Source organism: Dermacentor andersoni, chromosome 2 (assembly GCF_023375885.2).
Source record: "Dermacentor andersoni chromosome 2, qqDerAnde1_hic_scaffold, whole genome shotgun sequence".
Lineage (NCBI taxonomy): Eukaryota > Metazoa > Arthropoda > Arachnida > Ixodida > Ixodidae > Dermacentor > Dermacentor andersoni.
The window spans coordinates 148,318,295-148,342,949 of record NC_092815.1 but is presented as its reverse complement, the minus strand read 5'-3'; the positions used below and the strand labels follow the sequence as shown (position 1 = coordinate 148,342,949).

Genomic DNA, 24,655 nt, shown 5'->3' with positions numbered 1-24,655 from the left:
CAACGCAAAGCTGTCCCCAGCGTGTTTGTAAGGACACTTGTTCACTATTACTACTGCAGAGGGTGAAGTGGGCCCGCAATGGCTAAACGTTCACGCTTTACTTCTTCTGGGATCGCTGCCCTCTGTTTGATTGCCGCTGGCGTCGGGAGGCAATTTGTCTCAGATTTCGAAAAACGGTCGCATACGTGGATTCTCGTGCACGCTATCCGATGCTCCAAGTGGTTTTTCTTTGTTTTCTTTTTTTTTTTCGGGCATCTCCGTTCACGTCAGCTAAAGATCATTACCGCTAAATCTACTCTTCGAGCCGGTGGTGACAAAGGCGTAATGTTCGCGCGCGAATTACCGGCAACTATCTGTACTCCGTGCCGATGTTCGACGCTTTTTAATGTGGCTTTTCGTGAAGTGCACACTTTCTTCACGCTCAAAAGTAAAACTGAGAGTGCAGTTAGTTGTTCCCAGCTATGCAGGGCATGCGGCCGGCTTTGAACAAATGAGTGCGCCCACCGAGCTGCCCGTGCTGTTTCTACTGTAGTTTCCTTACATAGAAAGCTCCCACGTGTTATGCTGAACAGTTTTGGAATTCCCCCAGTAAAATACGAAGACCATGTTTCCCCGCCGCGTTAGCTAGAGGAAAGTGGCTATGGCGTTCCGCTGCTGAGGCCGAGATGGCTGGTTTGGCATGTGGCTGTCTTAGCAGTCAAATAATCCGCAGTAATCCAATACGTGTGCCTCACAATCATAGAGGGGTTATCAAGCGTGAAAGCCAAGGATTTTGTTTTTGAACTCATTTTAATTGATGTTCGAATACCGCATTGGCACATAACTCTCAGGTATAATAGCCCGTTGCAACTGCGCGTCAATTTGAGCATCTGTTCGATTACAAATGAGAGAACCATTACAACGTCAGAAGTGACGAAGAAAGAGGCTGACAACTTGAAGCTGGGGTTTAAGCTGTATTTACTAATGATTGAACTTCACGGGTATGTTATTTTTTTGTTCGACAACAACTTTTTTATGTTTCTTCTCTTTTCAAACGTAGCCGCAACCTAGCGTTATGGAAGTTGGTCGAACGACCTCCATAGCAGGAATAACAAATAATGAAGCAGAGATGAACGACATGGAGCCGACGTTCGAGAGCAACAGCGGAAAAACCCTATCCAAGACCGAACCATGGGTGATGCTACTAGCGCGACATCAGAAGAAGAAAGAATCCATCGCAACGTCGAAGACGCAGGAGTTCCCATACGAACACAGCAAGGGGCATAACACGAATGACGGAAAACGGCAGCAAGCTCTTTAAAAGCCATGGAGCCACAACAACGCAAGCCAGCTACGTCCTCGCTGGCCAACGAATCCACCGCTACGAGAAAGCCATTACAAGATTGTTTACAGACCTAAAGCCGGTGTGAAAGTATCAAATTGGAAAGACGTAGTGACAGCAAGACGATTAGCCCAAGCATGCAGAGTCGCACCCCAGCAGCTCTACGCCAAAGAGATCGTACAGACACAGTGGCAACAAAACTTAATTTCCGCAAGTACTGAAGAAGAGGACTGCGCACTTAAACTAGCAGAACTAGCAAGCATTGAACTAGGACGTGCAACATACGAAGTCACACCGTACCTCAAGCGAATTCCGGGCACTGTACGTGACGTTGATCATGGAATAGAGGAAAGCACCACCGACGAGCAGCTAGTAGATCTACTAACACCGACAACGGCCAACAAGTGCGAAATCATGTACACTAGAATGCTGGGAATATCGACGTTGGCAGTGATCACGTTCGAGGGCCCGCACGTGCTGCTCTGCGTTAAAGTTGGATGTACGCTCACCGCTGCAGACCCTACAGAAAGTCAGTCCAGTACTGCAGATCTTGCGGGGAGATAGGACACAGACAAGACGTCTGCCCTAATCCAAACGACGAACTATGTTACTACTGCGGGGAAGACAACGCTGATCCAAGCAACCACCAATGAGAGCCGAAATGTAACCTCTGCGGAATTCCCGATGAAACGGCGAGTAGAGACAGTCGAAGGAAGCTGATACCGGCTCCGCCACCGTTGATAGTCACGGAGCGGTCAAGATCGAGACAGAGAAGCTTCTGGTACCAGGCCAGCGTAGTAACTAGTAACTACAACGACAACGAACACATGATGACCATGTCACCAACGCCACAGTCACCGAATGAGACCGAACAGACAAAAAGATCAAGATGCAAGTCGGGATCGAGATCGGGGGAAAGAACAGAGCGTCTCTCGGACAACGGCCACGGGCGTGGAACACAACACCCAGCGCAAGGTAAGCTGCGTTTACGTCATCACAGGGCAGAATCATACGTCGAAGGAAAATAATGGCGTTGAAAACACAAGACACTCGATGTACGAAGACACGATAATTATTCTCCGAAGCCAGAACGATCAATTGAAGCGAGAGCTAGAACAGCAAGAGAAGTAGACACGAGAGAAGGAAGCTAGCACAGAAAAACAGCTCGAATACCTCATGCGAGAAACCCAGCAATCTCAAACACCACTACCGCGGCCTTCATCCCCCATCACCACCATCATCACCAACACGACCAGAGCCGGCAACACTGTCGAACCAAGTGGTGATAACCCAAAACGACGTCAAGACACTGGAAGACCACATCAACGCCAACGTGACCGTCATAATGGAAGCCGCAGTGTCCACGGTAACGCAGGTTGTGCAAACCACGGTAACACAGATGATACAGACTGGGTTCCAATCTCTCAAGAGCGAAATGAAGAACCAGATTCAGGCACTACAGAGCAAAATGACACATTCGGGAGAAAGTGTCAGTTAACGCATCCACATGCTAGAAGGAGATAACACTCGCAAGAAGCTTAAGTACCCTGCGAGAGAAGCCAACATCATGCAGACTCTAAGGGAACAAGATCGCGAGGCTAAAGATGACTACAAGCAACACCCATGGCTCAAAATTTGGCAATGGAACTGTCACTCTATCCGAAGTAAGAGAGGCAACCTTGTACAATTCTGCACGCAGTTTGACTCGTATATTATAGCCTTACAAGAAACCGAAGCTGAAGACTTCAATGTAACTGGCTACCTCACTCACGTCACCGACGGTAAGACTAGGACAGCAATCCTGACCAAGAAGGCCATCAACGCTAAACGACACGACATACAACACCAAATCGAACACACCCTCGTTGAAATCGTACCCGAGAAAAAACCGCAGCAAAGCCTCATTTGCGTTAAACGTGTACAGTCGGCCAAAGGACTACCTAAATGATCTAAGCAAGCTAATGCGAGAAGTGAAGAAGCTGAGCAAGGGTAACGGGCTGATAGTTGTCGGTGCTTGTAATGCTCCCCATGTGACCTGGGGATATGCAGCCTTAAAGAAAAAAGGAGAAGATGTGCACAGCGTAGCCCAACAACGCCTCCTGATGCTACTCAACGACCCGCAGACACCCACGCGCACCGGCAACAGTGTATGTAGAAACACCAGCCCCGACCTCACATTCGTACACGGCCTCAAACAGTATGAGTGGAGCTGCATGGACGAGAATCTGGGTAGCGACGATTATACAGTGCAACCGTTCATCCCGCACCACAAAGCGACGACGAAGATCGGAAAAACCAAGATTACGGACTGGCAGGCCTTTTCCAAGGACGCGAGCGCCATAAATGCGGCGATAGACGACATAGAAATATGGATAAGAGGAGTCGTGGAAAGAGCCGGGAGGCATACGAGGACAATCCAACTTTCGCAAGACACCCCCATGGTCGACCCCCACTTACTCCACCTGTGGGAGGCGCGGAGTTTACTCGCGAAACGCTGGCAGCGTAACAAGTGCAACCGGGAACTCAAAATTTGTGTCTCCAAGCTGATCAAGGAAACGCAAGTGTACTCTGAACAACTTGAGAGAAAGAACTGGTGCGAAACATGTAACAAGCTTAAGGGATCTCAAGCAGCAAGGCACTTGGGCGATACTCAAGACTCTCCTATCAAAAAAGGAGAGCAAGAACGCCGCAAAACAGAAACTGCAGTGACTCATACACAAGCACCCGGGGAAAGATGTAGGAAGACATTATCAAAGAAGTAAGGAAGTTTCTCGGTACGGCGCGGCACGTAACTGTCGATTCGCACTATGACGAGTATCGAGACAACCAAAATATAGAACTGGATCGGCCCTTCACAGAAGCAGAAATAGAGAGGGCCTTGAGCAAGCTCAACCGCCACACAGCGCCCGGGTACGAGAGAATAAACAACAAGACACTCCGGAACCTTGACAGAGCCTCTGGAGACGCACTCTTAAAGTACATCAACAAGTGCTGGGAACACGGTAAAGTACCACCAGAATGGAAACATGCGGAGGCAACCTATATACTCAAACCTAACAAGCCCATCAGCGTGCAGAACCTTCGACCTATAGCACTCACCTCGTGTGCTGGAAAACTCTACGAGCACATGGTGCACAAGCGCATGATCGAACATCTCGAAGACAACGGACACGTCCGAAACACTGAAGCAAGGTCTGACTACGGGCTAGTTGGAATTCCATGGTATAACTCGTCACTTACAGCGCAACCATAGACGGAGGACAAAAAGGACGACGTAGACAAGCGCTGTCTGCCAACTGATTTTTATTTTTTTCAGAACCAAACATATATACCCTAAAACACCAAGTCAAAAGCGCCCTCTTGAAGCAACACCCGACATGAGAATGCATTCAGAATTTTACCTCAGTTGGCAGACAGCGCTTGTCTACGTCGTCCTTTTTGTCCTCCGTCTATGTTTGCGCTGTAAGTGGCGAGTTATACGTCCGAAACACCATGTTTGGATTTAGAGCGCACCTGTTCACGCAAGACGTGTTACTGTAGATCAAGGAAAAAGTCATCGACAAACTGGGCATGCGCAGCAAGAGAGCCATCCTCGCTCTTGACGTGAAAGCGGCTTTTACAACGTGTCACACGAAGCCATACTGCAACACCTCAACGTATATAACTGCGGGGAAAATATATGTCATTACATGAATGCCTTTCTGAACGAACGGACAGTCACAGTATGGATAGGCAACTTACGCTCTGAAAAATTTGACATACCGCGAAAGGGAACGCTGCTAGGCTCCGTCATTTCGCCGATGCTATTCAATGTGGCGATGAGCTCGCTACCCAAACAACTGAAGCAAATAGAAGGGATTGGTCACGCAATATATGCTGACGACCTCACCACACTGACTACGGGAGGGTCGACAGGTAAACAGCAAGACGCTCTGCAAGAAGCGGTTGACAGAACGGAAAAGTACCTGGAAGAACATTTGGACTGACGTGCGCACCAGAAAAGTCGGAGCTCTTGGTGCTAAGAAAGCGTACAGAGGCCAACCGCAGCAGATGCCAGAACCGGAAATAAAGGTGGGAGGCATGATTCCGCCGGTTACGACGCTCCGCATCCAAGGCCTCCTGATTCAAAAGAACGGGGCCGGGGGGCTGAGTTGGAAAAAATTCAGAGAACACTACAACAAATAACCCACCTTATCAGAAGAGTGACGAGCAAAAGTATCGGACTCAAGGACGATATTATATATATATATATATGTATGTATATATATATATATATGTATATATATATATATATATATATATATATATATATATATATATATATATATATATATATATATATATATATATATATATATATATATTGTTATATTTCTTTCTCTATGGTGTATCGGTGGCTCGTAGCTTTGTGCGTGCTTTGTATTATCTGCGCTCAGTTTGCATTGAAAGGTTAGACAACACGAAGGTCACTTCATTCACTGCTGCAGCCGCGTTTCCTCACATGAGCGTTTTGACAGCTAGTGTCCGCGCTCATCGATTGTGATGTGTTCTTGTTTGCTGTACGCGCTAGCACTACGCTTCTTAATTTAGTTAGCAAGGGAATGTTTACAAGTTAACACGGCCGATAAAAGTATGATCGTTACTTTGTATAACTATCTGCTTATTCGCTATCCCACTTGATGCTGCGTCGTTCGGGTGAAACTGCGACTATTTTTTTTTTTACTGTGACAGCAATTATACGGTCACTCGAGGCATGTTTTCGCCGTCTCTCGTTACCGTGCTGGCACGGTACCGATGGGGCATGTGCCACAATTGCGCTGAGGTTTTCAACGTGTCCAAAAACGCGAGTGGCGCGCGCTACGTTTGCCTGAAAATACGATACAGCAAAGCTGACCTTTTTATTCCGGTCCGCTCAGTTGGCTCTGCTGGACAGACAGGGCAGCGTTTTGGCTTCCGCTGCTGGCATGGGCGTTGTGGGCACAAACATTAGCGTTCCTGCTTATCAGTGGTGGGCATACCACACCCTGGTGCGCACGCTGCTATGATCTGATGTAACAGCGAACATCAAGGCAATAATGTACGCGACCGGGATAGTGGTGTTGACCCACGATGTTTGACAGCGCGAACGTAGACAAAGGACGGGCCAAAGAGACACATCTTTGTTTGTTTGTCCAGGCAATGCTTTCGAGTCCGTTCGTTGGGTGCTGACACACACCGATGGTTTTCCGTCGGCGTCGTCTCAAGCATTGTCAAAGTGCTGCGTCGGCGGCGCTCCTCATCATGCCAGCATTGTGAGATGCCGGTTAGCTGCAATGGTACTGTCTCTTCTACGCAGCAGCTAGCTGCTTCGGGCCAGCATATGGCCCCCGCGTGTTATTAGACCGCGCCAGGAGCTCGAGCACAGTAGTAGAGCATACTATCGCTTTTTGTGCTTCGCCGTTCCGAGCGAAATTGTCTATTCTTCTTTTTTTTCGCACATACTTTGCTCTTTGCTCACACCGCGAGAACAGCAAAAGCAAAAAGCTGATGTATTCTAGAAGAATCGCTGGAAAAGAAGAAAGAACAAGCGCAAGGCATTCGAAGCAGGCTGCGCGCTTACTTGTCGCCTTTACCTGTTTGCCCTTTTTCGCCTGCATTTTCTCTCTAGCGCCGAGGTAAGATTGATTAGTAATGTTTAAGTACTGCAGTGCTGAAATGTCACCGTGTCGGCCAAATGAGGATTGATCGAAGCGGCTGTCCGGGAACAGGAAGCGGAAGTCCGTGACTAAGGTAGATGGCTATTTCCAGAGCACCAGTGGCGGTGTTCTGTCCTGCCCACTCTCGGGTCAGTACACGACGCGTTTTTATGCTGATCATGCTTGGTTTTTTAGCACTGGCATTTGCAAAAGTGAGCTCTCTCAGTCCTGGAACTGTGTGCGACAGTTTAGTAGACGGATACACATCACTGACCGCCAGTGCATTCCTGTGGCTGCGCAGTTACAAGTCGCCTAATGCTTAACCGAAGCCACTTCCGCGGCTGAACGGTGGTCTTTGTAGCATGCATGCCACGGTGCGTAATTCGTCACTCTGCAGGTCAGAGCTCCTTTAGCGCATGCGCTATAGCCATGATGCCTGTACACGTGGCTGCGCGGGGCCGCCCGTCACGTGCGATGCTGCTATTTTACACTTTTCCTCGACGATGCGGACAACTACTCTGTCAATTCCTGGATACTACGATTGGATTCGACTGGACGCCAAATTGGCCCATTTCGGTTTACTTGCCTGCGATGCAGTTCCTCTTGAGCTGTGCTTTACTGAGGCCGAATTCCTCATTTTCGGTACACTCATCTGTCTAAAATGTCAATGAGCTAATTCCTTCAAGCGGAGGTGGTGCCATTATTGTGGTGGGACCATTATTCATGCAAATCCCGTGCAAGTACCGCCAAAGCAATGGATCATGCTTTCTTAACATGTCGTAGCATCCATATATAGGCAAACAAGAACGTATTTACCCTGGCTGTATTTTTCCGCTTGTCTCTGGCTTTCTTTTTTGATCGTTTGTAGGCGTTTTTGTTTCTACAGTGGTTTGCGCGCACATGCCAGTTGTTAGAAACCTCGTAAAATGGTTGTCTGATAGGGTACATGTAATTTTAGGGGCATCCGGTGAGGCATAATGTGAGTAGAAACGTGGTATGGCCCTCGTGCACGGACAAAATTGTTCTTTGTTGTGATAAAATTACCTTGTAAGTCAGGTCGTCCCGTGTACTGTGTGTTCTTTGTCCCTGGAATTTCGCCCCGCGTCCTTTGCAGTGCGTCGTAGCCGGTTTTTTTGCTTTGGCACATCAAACCCTAGATGCAAATCATTGCCTTCTTAGGACGCTTTCCGATTGCATCACCCTGAAGTCTTTCGCATCCGCTTGTGCTCTTTGCCTTTGAGGGCACAGTTCGATATAGAAATGCTGGTCAGGAATGTACTTGTTGTCCCAATAAAGACAAATCTATTCATCGAAACGCGGTTGAAGCGCCGTTTACTGGCAATTGATGACAAAGATAATGGGCCTTCACAGATGGAATATAAGTGAACATGTGGAGGACTTCGACGTCGTGAAAGTAGAAAGAAAAGACAAGAAACGACATATAGGTTAACCTGCCTGTATAGCGACTGGCTGCCCTCTGATGGAGCAAGCAGTAATTGGAATAGGAAGTGCTTGTAGAAGACAAGAGACAAAGAAAACTGGGCAAACGTCATAAAGGATGATTGTGAATGCAAGTAAATAAGCCTATGCTTCTAGCTTTATGAAGAGCATCATGCGCTGGATGCTGTGCGTTTGTGGCAGCGAGGATCTTTCGGTAGCGTTTGTTCTTTTGTTGTACGATTCGGTAGAGAGTAGAGCAGTTAATGAGCAGCGTCCGAATTCACAAAGCTTTTCTCTCGTAAGCGGCTTTGCCATCGACTGGCCGCCTTCAGTGACAGTGGGTCCTGCGTCCAGGATTGCCCGAATTTTTTTTTTATGAGAAAGCTTAGCGTAAAAGGGACTTTCATTTTTTGTGTGTGGGCCCACATCTATAGTCGTAGTACAGGTGGGCAACAAGTGCGTCTCAAAGAGGTATAAACGTCGGCGCTCGCAGATCCGGGTTGCATGAGAACACCAACACCTCGTATTATCGCCTGTCTACCGGTCGTGAAAGTCAGACCACCATGAATCACAATGAAAACGTACGAAAGGGCCCAGGAAAGCGCTTCGGTTTAATAAGTGTGCGCATTTGACAACCTTAGACACCAGATTTCTTTTTCTTTTTTTGCAATTCAGTTTCTCCCCTGTGGAGAGCCCATCTCTGCTTATTCCCTGTTTTATTAGAAAATTTAGCGCACCGTCGGCTTACATATGACAGCACTGTCTCAATATAATTTTGTGTCACCTCTAATTACAAAATCTTGCAGCAGCCTCAGCAACCGTGTAAAAAAGAAAATAAAAAGACGAAAAAGCTACTTGTATTTCTTTACACGCGGCATCATTGTACAAACACTAATCGTGTTGACAAGAATAGCCTATCTATCATGAGTGAGATTGCAAGCGCCGTCAGCCGCCATGCAGCGTCCAGCGAGCAAAGTCTGCTGGCCCGACCAACGGCTGTCACAGCACGGCGCGCCGTTATGAAGTCCTTGTCGCTCACTCGAATGCACATTTATTACTTAAAACAAAGCAACGGTCCTGTAAACATATTTATTTTGTACTCCGTGACACGTATTCCAAGTCTACCGAACGCATCTGCACGAGGCTTCGGACTTGCGCGGACCGCATGCATCTTACGCGTATATGACCAGAATGTTGGTATGCACCAACCGGGGTGCACCACACAAAGACGTGCGCAGGATGGGGCGCCACATCGCAGCAAGCGTTTACAGCTGTTTTTGTTTCTTCTCAGGTGGAAGTACTGCAGGCGTTACTAAATCATGACCGGAAGCTTGCTGCTCCCGTTAAAAAGAGAAAAAAGAAGCGTACAGTCATTGCATTCTAGCGGTACTAATATATAGGGGTTAACAAAGAAGCTTGAGAAGTTAAGGACCGCGTAACAAACGTTCGAACGCAGCGTGTTAGGTGTAACTTTAAGGTATAATAAAAGCAAAATTAGGGACTCCTGGGCAAGCTGATGTAGTAGGATGACACGCAGTTTCACACAGCGGACCGAATTCGACATACGAGCATGATATGGGGTGATGAAATTTGGCAAATTTGCAGCCCCAACTTGGAGTAAGCTAGGGCAAGACAGGGGCAACTGGATATCGCTGGCAGAAGCCTTCGTCCTGCAGTAACATAAATATATGATGATGATGATGATGATGATGATGATTCCATTCACATAGGGGCCTAAATTTCCTTTAAATTGTTGCGCTAAGATGGTGTGTACAGTTTTGTCTACTGTACTACTGATCACAATGCCTCATACAAGGAAAGGTAACTGCCCGCATCACGGTATTTCTTTTTTTCCTGTCATGTCGGCTTTCGGGAATAAAGGGACGCGTGGAAATAACGCTGTATAGATCTGTGGCTATCAGCAAGCCTTTCTCCGTCGAACCAGTGCGCCCTCAAAGTAGCGTCCCACAAACACGCGTCAATCGATAAAAGGACGCCGGGGTTGGGAGCAGCGGCGGATCACTAATGTTCAGTGTTTCCGGATAAAAAACGTAAAACCAGCAAAGAAATCATTCAAGGTTTGTTTGGAAATTGGCTTGAACCGAAATATATCAGTAACCAATGATATCGTGTCTCGTTCTAAACAAAAACGCGCGGGCGAGAAAATCACCTGAATTTCGAAAACTTGGGACTCCTATGAAATGGAAGCGTAGTCAGTATTTCTATAATGGCTTGATAGGCACTTATTACTAGAGCAGGAAAACATTGCTAGAACTCGTTAAACTCGGAAGTTAATCGTCGCGGAGGGAAAATTTGGCAATTCAGCAATTTTTCTCATGAGAGCGTGATGGTCCGTAAAAGTTGTACTTGGTGTTTGTGCTATATTTAAGGACATTGTATATCTATAAAATGTGCATGATATCTCCCTCTAAACAAACCAATACTTTTTAGTGGATAAAAACTCATTCTGTGGCAGGTAGCGCAATTATGCCAGTTCAACTACACTTGCGAAGAGGCAAACATTATTCGCACGACGAATCCCTTTTCGATGCAGACCATTTATCAGTTTCGCTAAGTATTCATTTCTGATTACATTCCTTGGCGAACGTGTCCCAATTGTGGATATAAAGCCAATTATTAATGAAGCCACATTCATTAGAAAAAAAGTCTGAGCTTAGCACTTGTTTTGAGAAATACTGTGAACTGGGCAGAATGCCTAAAGAAACAGAAATTATCGGTTGAGAAGTTTCCCTAGGAATTATAAATAAATATGAAAAATAAGGCAGCGATAAAGGTACAAAAATGTGAGATTGAGGAACCGCAAAATGCCAGCATGCAGGAACAACTTTGCATTAACTTGCATTACAATACATACGTGTGCGCCGCTTTGTTCCGTCACATCGCCATATTTTCTAAGCACGGCAAAGCTAAGCGTGAAATAACTGTGGCGTTTCGAGGAAATAAATAGAACAATGTACTTGGGTCACTTACACATAGACAGCACTGCACAGCAAAAGAATTCAGGTTTTGTAAGGTAGGAATTTCTTGTTAGTTCTTTTGTTTCTTCTTCAGCCTGTGTCCCGTATTACGTACCTCTGCGTACATTCACGCGTTTTGCACAAATAATATTAGTTGCAAACGAGCGCCTTCACTCTTCTCTTGCGCCTTCGATCTTTTTGTGGTTTCTAGCGCTAATTCTTTGCTGATACGCAGGAGAGCTCTGGAATTCTTTTCCCTTCAGGCTGCGGCTTTGGCGCATAAATGATATCAAAGTGGCAACTAATCCAGATTCCATGTCAAAAGGTTGCAATAATTTGGGAAGACCGATTAGAAGATCTCGTTTTATTGTAGCCGGAGACGTAATCGTCGGAGCGGTGTGAAAGTCACTGATCCCTTTTAAATTCACTGCGTTTGTGCTGTGAACACCACCGTGAGTTCCAAAGTCGCGCTTTGACGTGTTTGCTGTCTTGACAATAAGGTCGATACTGAAAGAAAGAAAAAGAGAAAGATAAGTAGGTGCAGTACAGTTTAAAATACGGAAAGGCTGTAAAATTGTTGTGACAAGCTGGCGCGAGTCGAGTCAAGAAAGCTTTGAAAAATCTCACAAACCGTCCCTGACCGCTTATAGTACAATCACGATACTGCAGAATTGTAAATTTAAAGCAATGCAACATAACGGAGCAATGACTTAGCGTAGAGTAGTTAGTCTCTCATCATCGTCATTACCATAATTTACATCATCATCCTTTTTATGTCCACGGAGAAACGAAGCCCTGCACTAGCGATCTCCCATGACCCCTGTGTCGCGCCAGTTGACCCCATTTTATGCCTGTGAATTTACTAATCGCACTACACAAATTTCTGCCGACCTTTACTGCGCTTCCCATACATTGGTACCAATTCTGCAACTCTAGCAGACCACCGGTTACCTGCCCAACGCATTTCATGCGCAGTTCAAATTGTCTATTCCAAACTCTGTAATCCACACCGCGTCTTCCTCTCTGTTAACCATACGCGGGTCTTTCTTTTTGTTTCTATAGCTCGTTGCGCGGTCCTTATATTATTGCCAAGCTTCTTCGTTCACCTCAATGTTGTTGCCCAAGTTCAATATTCACTCTGAAACTAATAGCATATTATAAGTTCTGGAAATTTACGCTTCTTGCAGTAGGTGACATCTTTGTAACAGCCGAGACGGCAAGAGCAAAGAACTTCTGGATAAAACTGCGCGCTCTTTCCTGCTCACTTCTTTCATTATGCTCAGGCGAGAGGTACTGCTTCAGGACAGCATTCGAGCGCCCTATTCCAGGAACTAATATAACCGGAAAACATGAACAGGATATCCTGCCAGTGTGAAACGTAATGGCGCCAATAAATGCGTGCAGCAGATACAGCATGGGTTACGCTAGCGGCTCTGCAAGAAGTACCCAAAACAATTCGAAATGTTCGCCCCGAAATCTTCGGCAAGGACGTTGCTATCTTGGGAAGCAGGCTCGAAGAAAACTGAGCGTGAATAATGGGGCCATATTTCATCGAGAGAAGACGTCAGCGCGTGGTGGGCACGTGTCGCTCTTATTGCTTGCGCTGGCAGCGGTCCAGAAGCGATTGTTCGCGACGCTACGACGCACTGTCCGCAGCCTCCGCGTTTATTTGTTTGCGCCGAAAATATCTCGGGATAGTTTTGGGGGGAAGCTCTGCGAGTCAGTTAGGTTTAGTAGATCGCGGTTGTCATTGCCGAGTTTCTGGTTGATCAAATAAAGGAGACTAGTCGTCCTGTACTTTAGAATCCACAAGGAGACAAGCACTACAGTCTGCTGCCCAATAAGACGCTAATTGTTTGTTTTTTTCATGTGCACACCAATTGCCCTTTTCGCCTAACTGCGACTGACTCGCCTGATTTGCCGTTCTGGTTAAAGCGGCTGCTCGTTTTGTCGCTCTGGCTGCTGTGCCGCTATGGCGCTAAACGTTCACTGTGAACCCTGTTTCTTCGGCTATGCCGTGCCGCCTTCTTCCTTTCACGTCTGCCATATCTGATGGTCGCGTTTTGTGACGGGTTTTCGAAACATCCGCCAGCTGTGGTTTTCTGTTCACGTTAGCAGCGCCACGAATGAGTGATGCATTGCAATCGACGGGGAGCTACGTTCGCAGGTCGCATTACCGTGTTCACCAGTACTGGATATCACCTAAAAATTGAGATAAGCCTAAACGGAGAAAGGGTTGGCACAAATGCTTTCAACTAAACAAAAAGAACATAGGTGGTTTGGTGCGTAGGTAATAGTAATGTTCGTAATCTGCTCAGCCTCGATATGTGTGATCTTTCTGTTCACGCGAACTTTGCTAGTGTATAATATTTTGTCCTAGTATTTAAGTAGCGCTCTTGCTATGGTGGCCAGAGGTAGCCAGTAGTATCTGACAAATAAATAAAGAAAAAAATTTAGAGTATCCACATTGTTAAATTGGCTGGCGAGAGAACAAGCATACGTCCTTCGCAGTGTGCTTTTTAATGAGAGAGAGTCTCCTTACCTAGTCGAAGTTTTTACAAGGGCGGTTGTTGAGAAAGAACGCTGACGAGAAATAAAAATTGCTCGGAGTGATCCGGGTTCTGGAGGGGAGGGGGGGGGGCGCAATTCTCAGGGTTTGCTGGCTGGGTACTACTTTTGCTGATAAATAGTATTATAATGTATTGCCATCAACACATCAAGCAAGACGTCCTGAAATCCGTCTGCGTTACGATTCATTGTGAGTACGGCAAGGCAAAGCACGACGACGGCAAGGAAGTAAACAAGACGGACAATACTTCCTGGACGTGTTTTGCGGTGCAGTACACATAATAAATAATTACCGACCGGCCTGGTTGTCCGCTCTGTTGCATCAATATAGGCACGAAAGCAGGTGTATGCGCGTGACTATTTCGTCCCACCGGCCAACTATATTTCTCCATGAACTCCGAAAATAAAGACAGCTAAGAAGCTACAATACGGGGCTTATTCTCTCCCCCCCCCCACCCTCCTTCTTTATAGACCGCTTTTTTTCTTCTTGAATCCACGACGGCCACGAACCAGATGTGAGGAACACCGCTCATCTGAATGGCGATGCAGTTGCGCTGATGAGCGACTGGTTGCGGGTTCGGTACACGGACGCGGCGGGCACATCCTCATCGAGGCAGAATGCGAGAAAACGCACGTACCCTATTTTCACGAGGCTTGAAAAAACGTGATGCCCCCCGTCACGTACCATGCACGTGCTAACATGTTCAAATTCAGATTTCTTTCCCCTCTCAATCGAAGACTGGAATTCATTACCTGGGTCCATTTGCTCATGCTCATCCCGAATTTTCGCAACCGCCATCCTAGATGCATAATCGTGCTCACCTATGCCCGGTAGCATTTGTATAACTTCTTGCGTATTTTTCTTTCATCAATGCTCTTTTCTAAAAGTGTTCACTTGTGTTTACCTCTGTATACTCCAACGCATTTTCTGTACCTTTTCTCAACCCACTCCTGCTATAGCGCAAATTGCGCTGCAGTATGTATAAATAAGGTAAATAAATAAATAAATCTGCGGCGTCCCCTTGACACATAGTGTGTTGTTTCGCGACATTTCAGCAAAATACTTAAAGGGGCCATGGTACCATATTCTGTACCGTTATTTATGCATGTAATGTTGAACCGTGGGCGTTTCAGAGAAAGCTCACAAACTTTGAGCGAATTTGAAGCCGTGATTTCTTAAATCGCCGTTGAACCATAGCGCAGAATGCCAACGCTAGCTGGCGACGAAACGAAGTCGCACCCCCAGCAACACTTGCTTCGGAGCATAAGGGAAGCCGATCTGGAAGGTTATTCTTATGTGTAGTGCAAGCGCCGCAAGCGACTGAATGAGTCATGGTCATGGTGCATTTTCTTTCTTTTTTCCATGCGCGCCTGGGCTGCTCAGCAAGAGACACTTCTTGCAGGTGTCCTCTTGTTTAGTGGTGCTTCTATCGCGAGAGTGAAAGAATTGCGTGCAAAATTCAAGGCGACGCCCTTGCTGCGCCTTGGGGGGCGAAAGCGCGAGAATCAAAGACGTGCGATGTGGCTTCGGACTGTTTCGGAACGGCCGTCACAGCGGTGGCCCCGCGTTTCCTGACGTCACTCAATTCATGCAAAAATATGCGGTCGCTATCTGTAGGAGGGACGCAGAGGCACCGATATTGAATTGGAATTTGGAGTTACTGCGTGCGGTCAGAGCACACTTATTGTTTGTTTGTTTCCTTGTTTGTTCATTGTTTGCTTGTATGTATAACCGTATATCTCCATCTACTCTGAGTTAGAGTGACAAATTGAGTTTGTTGGACTACCATGGTCATGACCTCGATTAAGGAACGCTGAAGTACGCAATAAAGCTTGCCGATATATTTCTTTCAATGCCAATTTCTTTCAGTGGAGAAAGAGCATGTTCAATATATGGTGCCTCGAAAGTGCCCAAACGATTCATCACTGTCAGCGTGGTACCACAAAGAGGACGGTACAGTGCAGCGTATCGCTACTTTTCGTAAGATGATATTGGGGTGTTGTTCCTTACGATTGCCTACTGTTTTGATGAACGCAGCATTCTGGATATTGCTCCGCTACCGTTAATAGCCAATGGGGGCGGGGTACATTGTAGCGTAACATTGTAAGGAAACTTAAGTAGCTACTGTGCCGAAGAACCAATAATTTTGAGAAGCAAACACTAATTTATATACTTCGGGACTTCGAAACTGCGAAGACCTGCAGCCACCGTAAAACTTTGAGGGCGTCAGTATTTAAAGGACCAACGACACTGAGTGGAATGAAAAAGGAGATTGCGGTTTCGACAAGCAGCGAAATAAAATATAAGTTACGAAGGCAGTGCGTTCTGTCGACATTTTTCTCGTCATATGCAGTTTTGCAACACTACCGTCGGTGCTTGCGTAATAATAAACGTGAAGTTCAATGTTAAGTATACTATGCTCCGGCAATCGCTTGGATTGTCTGGTCTTGTAGTATAACACAATTTTCCGGGCAAATCAGTTTTGCGGAAGCCTACAATGTGGAGGAAGGTTTGCGACAGGGAGACATTGTTCCCTGCCGGAATGTAGCACAAATTTAGGAAAGGAGCCCGTACGGGTTTCTAAGACCATACGGGTTTTTAAAGAAAGAAAGGTTCGCAGTTAAGGAAGAATGGGCCCAAAGAGACCGTACCCGTTTCCTTTGTAGAGATAGAGAAGTCACAAGGGAATTGCAAGCAGGTTCTCGTAGTCTACCTAGCACTGGAGATGAGAGAAAGTGGATTGAAAAATGAGAATGAGGGAAGATGTTGGCACTTAGGCTGACTGCAACACACCAAGAAGCGTTCAATGTTCATTTCATCACAGGCGGCCATAGACACTGGTGAATCTCAAGAATAGCGGCTGCGCTGTTCTGGCTTTGCACACCGCAGGTGGGTGAGTTCACGGTACCGATCTTCTCTTTTGTGGAAGGTCTGTCGTCTACGTAACTGAAGCTGCCCGAAGGGCAATGGTCTCATTTTCGTATGTTGGGTATATTCACACAGGTGATGCTTAGCGGTTTCTTGTACACCACATACGTTGCAATTACTTTTGTCCGGCCTTCTAATTAGCAATGATTAGGCGTTCCTTACTGAAATTCCTAGTCGTAGGCGACGTATTAACGTTTCTTCTGGTCGAGTAAAACGAGGTAAACGTTGTAATTTTATATCTGGGTCCATGCAATATAGGCACTGGTTTGTGAACTCAGGTATAACGCATTTTCTTAGTGGTATGATATGGGCAAGGCCGTTGACTTGCAGCGCTGCATACGTCTGCGATAGTGCAATCGAGATGCATTCACACACTCCATATGTTTCGCGGTCAGCTTTAGCGGCACTTTCATTTCCGGCGATGCTGCAGTGCCCAGCTAGCCACTGAGATGCTGCATCGTGGCCTCTGTCCACCACTTAATGGTAGTGCAACTGTATTTATTCTACCATTTGTTCATACCAGAGCTGATAGGAGAAAGCGCGGAACTGCGTTTGAAACACAGAATGCCTATAGTCCAGTGATTCGCCGAGTGTTGCTGAATATAAAACAACGCGCTGTGAAGGGTGACATGTTTTCAGCTGGTCGATGATGTCACGTGGCTGATCTTGAATTTTTTTGTTTTTTGTTTTGTTTGTGCTGATTGACGTCAAGGGACTATATATGTGAGAGTAGCTTCGCGCTACAGCCTACGGTCGAGTAGATGACAGTCTTTCCTTTCATATCCTATTCATGTCTTGGTAAAAGAAATGCTATGAATATATATATATATATATATATATATATATATATATATATATATATATATATATATTCGCTTCTATACAAGCAGAATATGCGTTGAAGCTGCTCGATGCCAAGTGATGAATGTTGGACGCTTTACACTTGGCGTCCCGTCTGACGCACCTTTTATTCGCGTTTCCCTTGAATGGAACCCCTGTCCCCATTCAGCGATACAGCTGCTTCGTCTAGTTGTCTCCATTCCTCTATGATGCAGTGTCGCAGTGGAGCCGCGCACTTGCACCGTCCTTCAGTGGAGAGAAAGCGAAGGGAGGAAGTTGCGAGGAGATGGGAAAGTGCGTTGCACTTTTGAGCGCGTATTTGTCGTAACTCGACTCGGAACTTGGCCGTCTTCAGACATGATTTATGCCTCCGTCTCGCGCACATGAGCATACGGCAACCTTGACCTCGGCGATGGCGAAGAAACACAACAGCTGCGGTTTGAACTCTGGCTTGGCAAACTGCCTTGCCTACAGTTGTGGGTACTAGAGATTTCGGAAGAGTGTTATTATGGAACGTCAAAAATGTGGATCGCGTACGTATGTAAAAAGAGAAGTAGCGCGAAATGTGGTACTCGAGAAAGTTGAATTATGTATTAGCGTACAAAACAAAATCTAAACAGATAAAAGTGAGACATCAATACACTAAAGAAACACACAAAATTTCTGCAGAAGCATCTCATATCTTGCAAACGATGTGAAGTGAAGCTCTGGTGAAGCTGTTGGTTAAATATTTTTCAACTAACAACGATGCGTACAATTCGTCCTGTGCGGCGTATTTTTTCAGGCAATCTTTATGTTTATCCACTACGATGGCTTTAACTTAATGCCATTATTACATTGATGCGCTACACTGTTCAAAAGCTATGGCGAAAATGGAACTCCATATCAGAATGATGCACGTCGTGAGACATCCACGCAGCAATGTCACTAGGACGAATGCGAGGTATGATGATTGTTGAAGAAGTAATTGTGATTACAGTTGTAGCCATAGAGATAGTACTACAAGTATGCTGCTACGCCTAAGGATTCTGCACGCCTTGTGTCCCCGTAGCGCGTAGCCATTCTAGGGGATCGGCCAAGAATGCGCGCACATGCATTGGCAGATACAGAGTGTCTAAATGAAAGAAAATTGCCTAACTGCAAGCGTATTTGAAATAATGTGCTATTCGGTAACGAGCAAAGTTCACTTAAGAGGTGCTGAATAACTGGCACTATATGTTCGAGCTATATATCTGTCGAATTCTTTGTAATATTCTGAACAGACGAACGCTCACTGGAACTACTATGACAGTTATAATACAGGGAATAGGCGGAAAGGTTTAATTCTTTTTGGACTGGGGAGTCTGGTTTCCGAACCCGATTCGCGAACCCGTCGCATATATATATATATATATATATATACTTGCATATATTACGTTTACTAACCGTTGCACTTGAAGAAACTTCGTGTGACCTCGAAGAATCGTTCACCGAAGTAGTGCCTTATATGTACACGCAAGTGCTCAGACGGTTCGCCATACAGATTGATGGGGAAATATTTGAGGGGTATTACATTTCAAAAATCTGCTGATGAATTTCTATGCGCTCCGTGACTGGCACTCACTGATAAAGTACCTTGAGAAGAACCTTGTGAATGGTTTGTAATGGCCTGCTCTGGGCCCCTATTGGCTTCGTTGCGCACTTGGTTGTCTCCAACATGGCACATGCTTTTATGCGTATGAATGCGCTTTTATTTGAGCACGCGGAGGTTTCTTGCATGTTTTTCTGAATGAATCTTGTCAGTTGAAGTCTAGCGCTTTGTCCTGTCCCACCTGTCCAAACTTTGTCACAGCAACTGCATCAACACCAACTAATCTAACTTTCTGCAATAATTAATCTGCCTTATGTGAGCATTTAGAAGAATTCGTAGTAGAAGACAGTTCAATTTCACAACCCGAGTCCCCTCGCACCACCAAGAGACTGGAGACTTTCGGACGAGCCAGGCCACAAGCGGATTCTGTTAAACATGTTACAGAGGTATCTTTGATTTGTTCGTATTAAGTCGCGCAAACGCACATTAATGAAGAAAGCCAACTACCGCCTTGTGAAAGTTTTAATACACAAAATTACAATCAAGAAGTATTTTTCTGACGAAAGGTCAGTTGAGAAGATAAATCATAACGTATATAAAAATGACACAATGTATAAAAATTTCAGAACACTACTTATGGCTCGCATTATTGTCGTAAAGCAATATGACTCTATAACGCAATAGTTTAATTAATTGTCAAGGCAAATCTAGTGAAGGCACGCGAATGTACGGTGCGCGCAAGAACTCGCTTTTGAGCGCGATCTAAATTAGCGCACCGAATGCGATTGCTTCTAAGTCGAACTTTTTTTTAAAAATATCGGCTGTCAAGTTGAGGCTGCGGCGCTTGCGCGGATTTATGCGGTAAAAACGATGGGAATATTCCTTAGTGTAATTGTTTTATACTTCGCTCTAACTAATACTGCTTCTCCTTCGCGGTGCAACTGCAGACTCTTCTTCTTTCTATTTTCGTTTTTCGAGCAAGCATAAATGCCTGGAGGTGCAAAAGAGAATCGCGCACCGGGGTAACATAGAGCCGCCGCGATCAATGTAGGGTCCGCGACCACGTTCATGCCTTTTCCGTTTGTGCTACGACGTCGTTGTGCTTGCTGTGCATGTTCGCGGCTCCTATTTGCATGTGTAGCAATATGCATTCTAGGGCACCTAGATGTCCTCCTCGCCCGCCGCTCGCAGCGGCGGGCGAGGAGGAAAGCTGTAAAACTATTTACAAGTGCGAACAAAGGAACTGCAAGAAGCCACTCTAGCCTGCAAAGCGTTGACTGATATGTATGGAACGGAGTATAGTATTCTACTACAGTGTGCCAACGGACGCCGATACTTTTGATTATCAAACACATTGAGAGTGACGTGTAGTGTGTGTGGCAATTCACCGGAAACACATAGTAGAGGAAATGCCTTAGCCTATTGCTTCTACTTGGCAGTAATATTACAATTTTTGGACCCTACAATATACACGAGAAGAACACTTGACCGCAGGTTTCGTATGTACGCCCTGCACAATTTATGCAATAAAGAAGACACGGCCAAGCACCTTATTCTGAAGTACTGACGAGTGCCGTTTGCATAACCAGAAATGCTGCTTACATAAACTGCTATGTTAATTAGGTAACAGAGCAGAAAGTAACTGGTTTATTGCACATGACAGTTTGTGAGCGCTGCTGAAAAAAGAAGAAAGGCATTTGATGCTATTGCACCAATATTGGTGAAGTCCAAGCTGGAGCATGGCAGGGTGCTTGAGCTGTGGGGAAGATTATAAACACAGAGCTTAAGTGCCGAAGCGTAAAAATGTTTTTGCCGTGGCCGCTGTCACTACGCCACAATTCACTTTAATTGCAACACAATTAGGTGTATGCCTCAGGTAGACAAAATATACGAAGATTTCCCAGTCAGCTTCTGAGAAGTGATGCTCTAGGTTTAACACGCTTTTGTGACCCAGTGCTTTTGCCGTCGTTCTTGTGCCATTGCGTGGTTTGATACCAGGAGGTGCTCTGGAAGAAGTTAAACCAAATAGAAAAGATGCTTGACATCGAAGTTCTTAAACTTGTGCTAACGGCTGGAATGCGGCTAAATTTCCGCTCACGCATGGCAAGTCCGATGAAAGAGGACAACTTGCGTGAATCACACCACCTTCTATCGGTAAAAAATAAAGCTGTTGCGGTAAAGCGTGCCTCTTTTGATGTAAACGTTGTCACGCTGAACATTTGGTACTGTGAGGGTCCCTGTTTACTCGCCATTGATTAAGTGAAGTTGGGATTTCTGATGAAACGAACAATATTACAAGTTTCCCTTCAGAGGCAATGGTAATCAAAGCGTAAATTGATTTCCGAGCATAGACGCAATATTATTATTCAATAAACTACTCCGTACATGTTCAAATCCACGCAACTGTAATCTTGAAGTTCGTTTCAGTGAATGCGAAATACGTGACACGTTTATGCAGCGTAAGCCACAGCGTCGCGAGAACAGGTAGCACGAATGCCGTACGCTTTTGTAAACTGCTCTGGTTAGCAAACTGACGAGGATATCCCACAAGTATGTCAGCCATAAACACACAAGTCCTCGTGTCGTGACGTGAAAAAGAATGCAAGAATTCGCGGGTGCATGGTGCAAGCTACCCAAAGCGAAAGAGATAAAACGAGAGTAAGCGCACGTGCGGGTGTGTTTAACACAAACGAAAAAAAGAATACCCTATGCAAAACACGTGCACTACTCAACGCGGACAGTCATCAGCATAGCATTGCAGTCAGATAATGCTTCCTTCACCGCCAAATATCTCGTCGAGGCGCGTAGCAACAGGGGCCGGTTAGGCGAAAACGGCTGTTGTACGACGAATGCAAAGTGCAACGCAACGCAACGCAAGGCAATGCAACGAATGCAATTTGGGCTGGTTGTTGGTTATTCATGACTTTAGGCACAACGCAAAACAGACAGGACGCAGAAAAGAAGACGCACACGACGCTGACTCTTAACAATTTGCGGTGTGAAAAAAATACACGCAGAATATATACCTATACGCCACCAGCAGAACTTCATACAGGAAGACAGATCTGCGGATAATTTCTACGTAAGAAGCTTACCTCTTTAGATGATAACGCAGTCAACGCGGTGCTCAAACAGGTGTCGCTAAGCTGCGCGATTTTCTCAGCTTCACCTATTTCACGTGTTAGGCGATCCCTGTGCTTGCTCAAAAAAGGACACATATTAAACACGGGAGACTACTTGCAAGGTGTTCAGTTGATGGCTAACTATACTTCGAGTACGCGTTTGTCATTGTTAACATGCTCGCTTATTCTGTCGTTAGCACGAAGGCCCGTCTCGCCGACATCAAACTTTCCACACGTGAGAGGAATCTTATACCCAGCTTATGTAGGTGCTAAGTTGGAACGAATGTTTGGAAAACTAATGCAGATATACAGGTGCGTTAGCAAACTACGACTGCTCTTTCCCTCACCATAAAGAAAGTTAAAAAAGGGCATAAAAAAAGGAACTGTACCTTCACGCTCGACTGATTTCACATTCAGCCATCTGGATTAGAATCTGCCTGCTCACGCACCACATGGCGCACCGATTTCTCCCGCAATGACGCAAGCAGTGACGCATGTAGCCGCATGCGAGGAGCCGCTCAGTTATAACGCGGCATAAAAAAATATTACGCCATCTGCTGGAAGCGAACGAGCTCGCTGGTCCTCGAAACCACTTATGCACGGTCGGAACGAGTGTTTGCTTTTTTAAAACGAGGAAGCGCCTTTAGTTTGCGAATACTGCGAAGCTCAATTCCGCGAATACTGCAATATGAGAAACAGCAGTCTTGAAACCGAATTTTGTTCGTTTCGAAACGCCCTGTTTCAACAAGCTTAGAAATTGCGAAGCCGCTAGCGTGTGAAAATTCATCGACTGGTGTCACCGCTGCTCGTTTATTTTTTTTTTTTGTTCTCGTTCTCGGTAATTTGTGCAATTTACACAGGCTTGTACATCGCAACTCGTACATACTTTGGAACAAACATTGCACGCTAGTTGTCTGGCTACCTCGCGCGGTGATTTCGGGTTCGAAGCCGTACAGCTCAAATGGCTCTGCGCTCAAACTTTGCAGTCAACCCTATGGTTGCACTGCCAATCGCATTCCTTATTTGTCTCCTCGCGTATATACAACACCTAGTAGTATTCACTCGAAAGTTGCGATGCGTAGGTCTACAAATTTTTTTTTGTCTCTACCCCAATTTTTTTTATTTCCTTTCAAGTGCAGGCCAGAGGGAAATGCATTAGCTGAAATATTTCCTAGCTAAATTACTGCGCAATATAAATGCATCTAGGACACATAAATTTAGTCAAACAGAAAACATTAATAAGAAGAAAGACGCCTTAATATCAATAAAATATTTTTTAATTGTTACGCCAAAGGGACAATGCGGAACGGTGGAGCAATAGCCTTCGGAATAGCGTTGTTGGATCTGGTCCACAAGAAAAATAATTAAGCAGTTCACAATAGATATCTAGTATCGCACTTTCTAATTGCGGAGGGACACAAATGCTTATGCTGCGCATTTCGTCGCTTTAAAACAACCGCCGTGGTTGCTTAGCGGATCGAATGGCGGCCGGGATCGAATCCCGGCCGCCGCAGCCGCATTTCGATGGGGGCGAAATGCAAAAACACCCGTGCACATAAATTTAGGTGCACGTTAAAGAACCCCAGATGGTCGAAATTTCTTGAGTCTCCCACTACGGCGCGTGCCTCATAATCAGAAAGTGGTTTTGGCACGTAAAACCGCATAATTTCTTTCGCTTTCAAACTTGGAACCTTTTTGGATATTGCAATGTAACCTCCTTAAAATGAATGTTCAGAGTTACGCAATACAGCTGAAGCTGGTTGGCACGCGTGGAAGAAAGTAAACGCAACGAATAAATCGAAGCGAGGGCATAAACTCTCGCGGGTTAATGATGTCTGGGGTGGGACTGACGTTTCTTTTGTTTTTTGTTTTTTTATCGCGGTCTACAGCAGTCTGCCTCGTCAAAGCGTAATGAGTGATTCGCAGCTGCCCAGCGAGTCATCGTTGTGCGAGTTGGAAATGCCTGGTTCGGTGACACGCAAATGTTGAAGGAAAAATGTTCAGACGAAATGTTCAACCGATGGCGCATTTATTTCGAAATACATTTCAAAAGAGCGAAGCTGAGAGACCGAAATGAAATCCGGAGGGGGCGCACAATTAAGACGTGCGGGCTTTCTGGTCGCGGTTCTTGTGCAATCATATGTCCGATATGCACGTAACTGAGGGCGCTTGAAGCAATTCATCAAGCCGCAGTATATTCCTCGAACGTGAT

At 45.7% G+C, this 24,655-nt stretch overlaps 1 protein-coding gene and 1 long non-coding RNA gene across 5 annotated transcripts in view; one reads left to right on the top strand and one right to left on the bottom strand.

Annotated features, from left to right (window-relative positions):
* Positions 1-24,655, top strand: part of LOC126540946 (uncharacterized) — a 235,580-nt gene that overhangs the window by 33,916 nt on the left and 177,009 nt on the right. The gene's annotated exons all lie outside the window — the stretch shown is intronic.
* Positions 11,784-24,655, bottom strand: part of LOC129387295 (uncharacterized) — a 53,836-nt gene continuing 40,964 nt past the window's right edge. Inside the window, exon 3 of one of the 2 annotated variants that reach the window (XR_008614570.1) lies at positions 11,784-11,921. This is a non-coding gene — a long non-coding RNA (uncharacterized lncRNA). Of the gene's footprint in view, positions 11,922-20,962; positions 21,078-24,655 lie in introns of those variants that run through there. The other variant, XR_008614571.1, reaches the window with a different exon arrangement.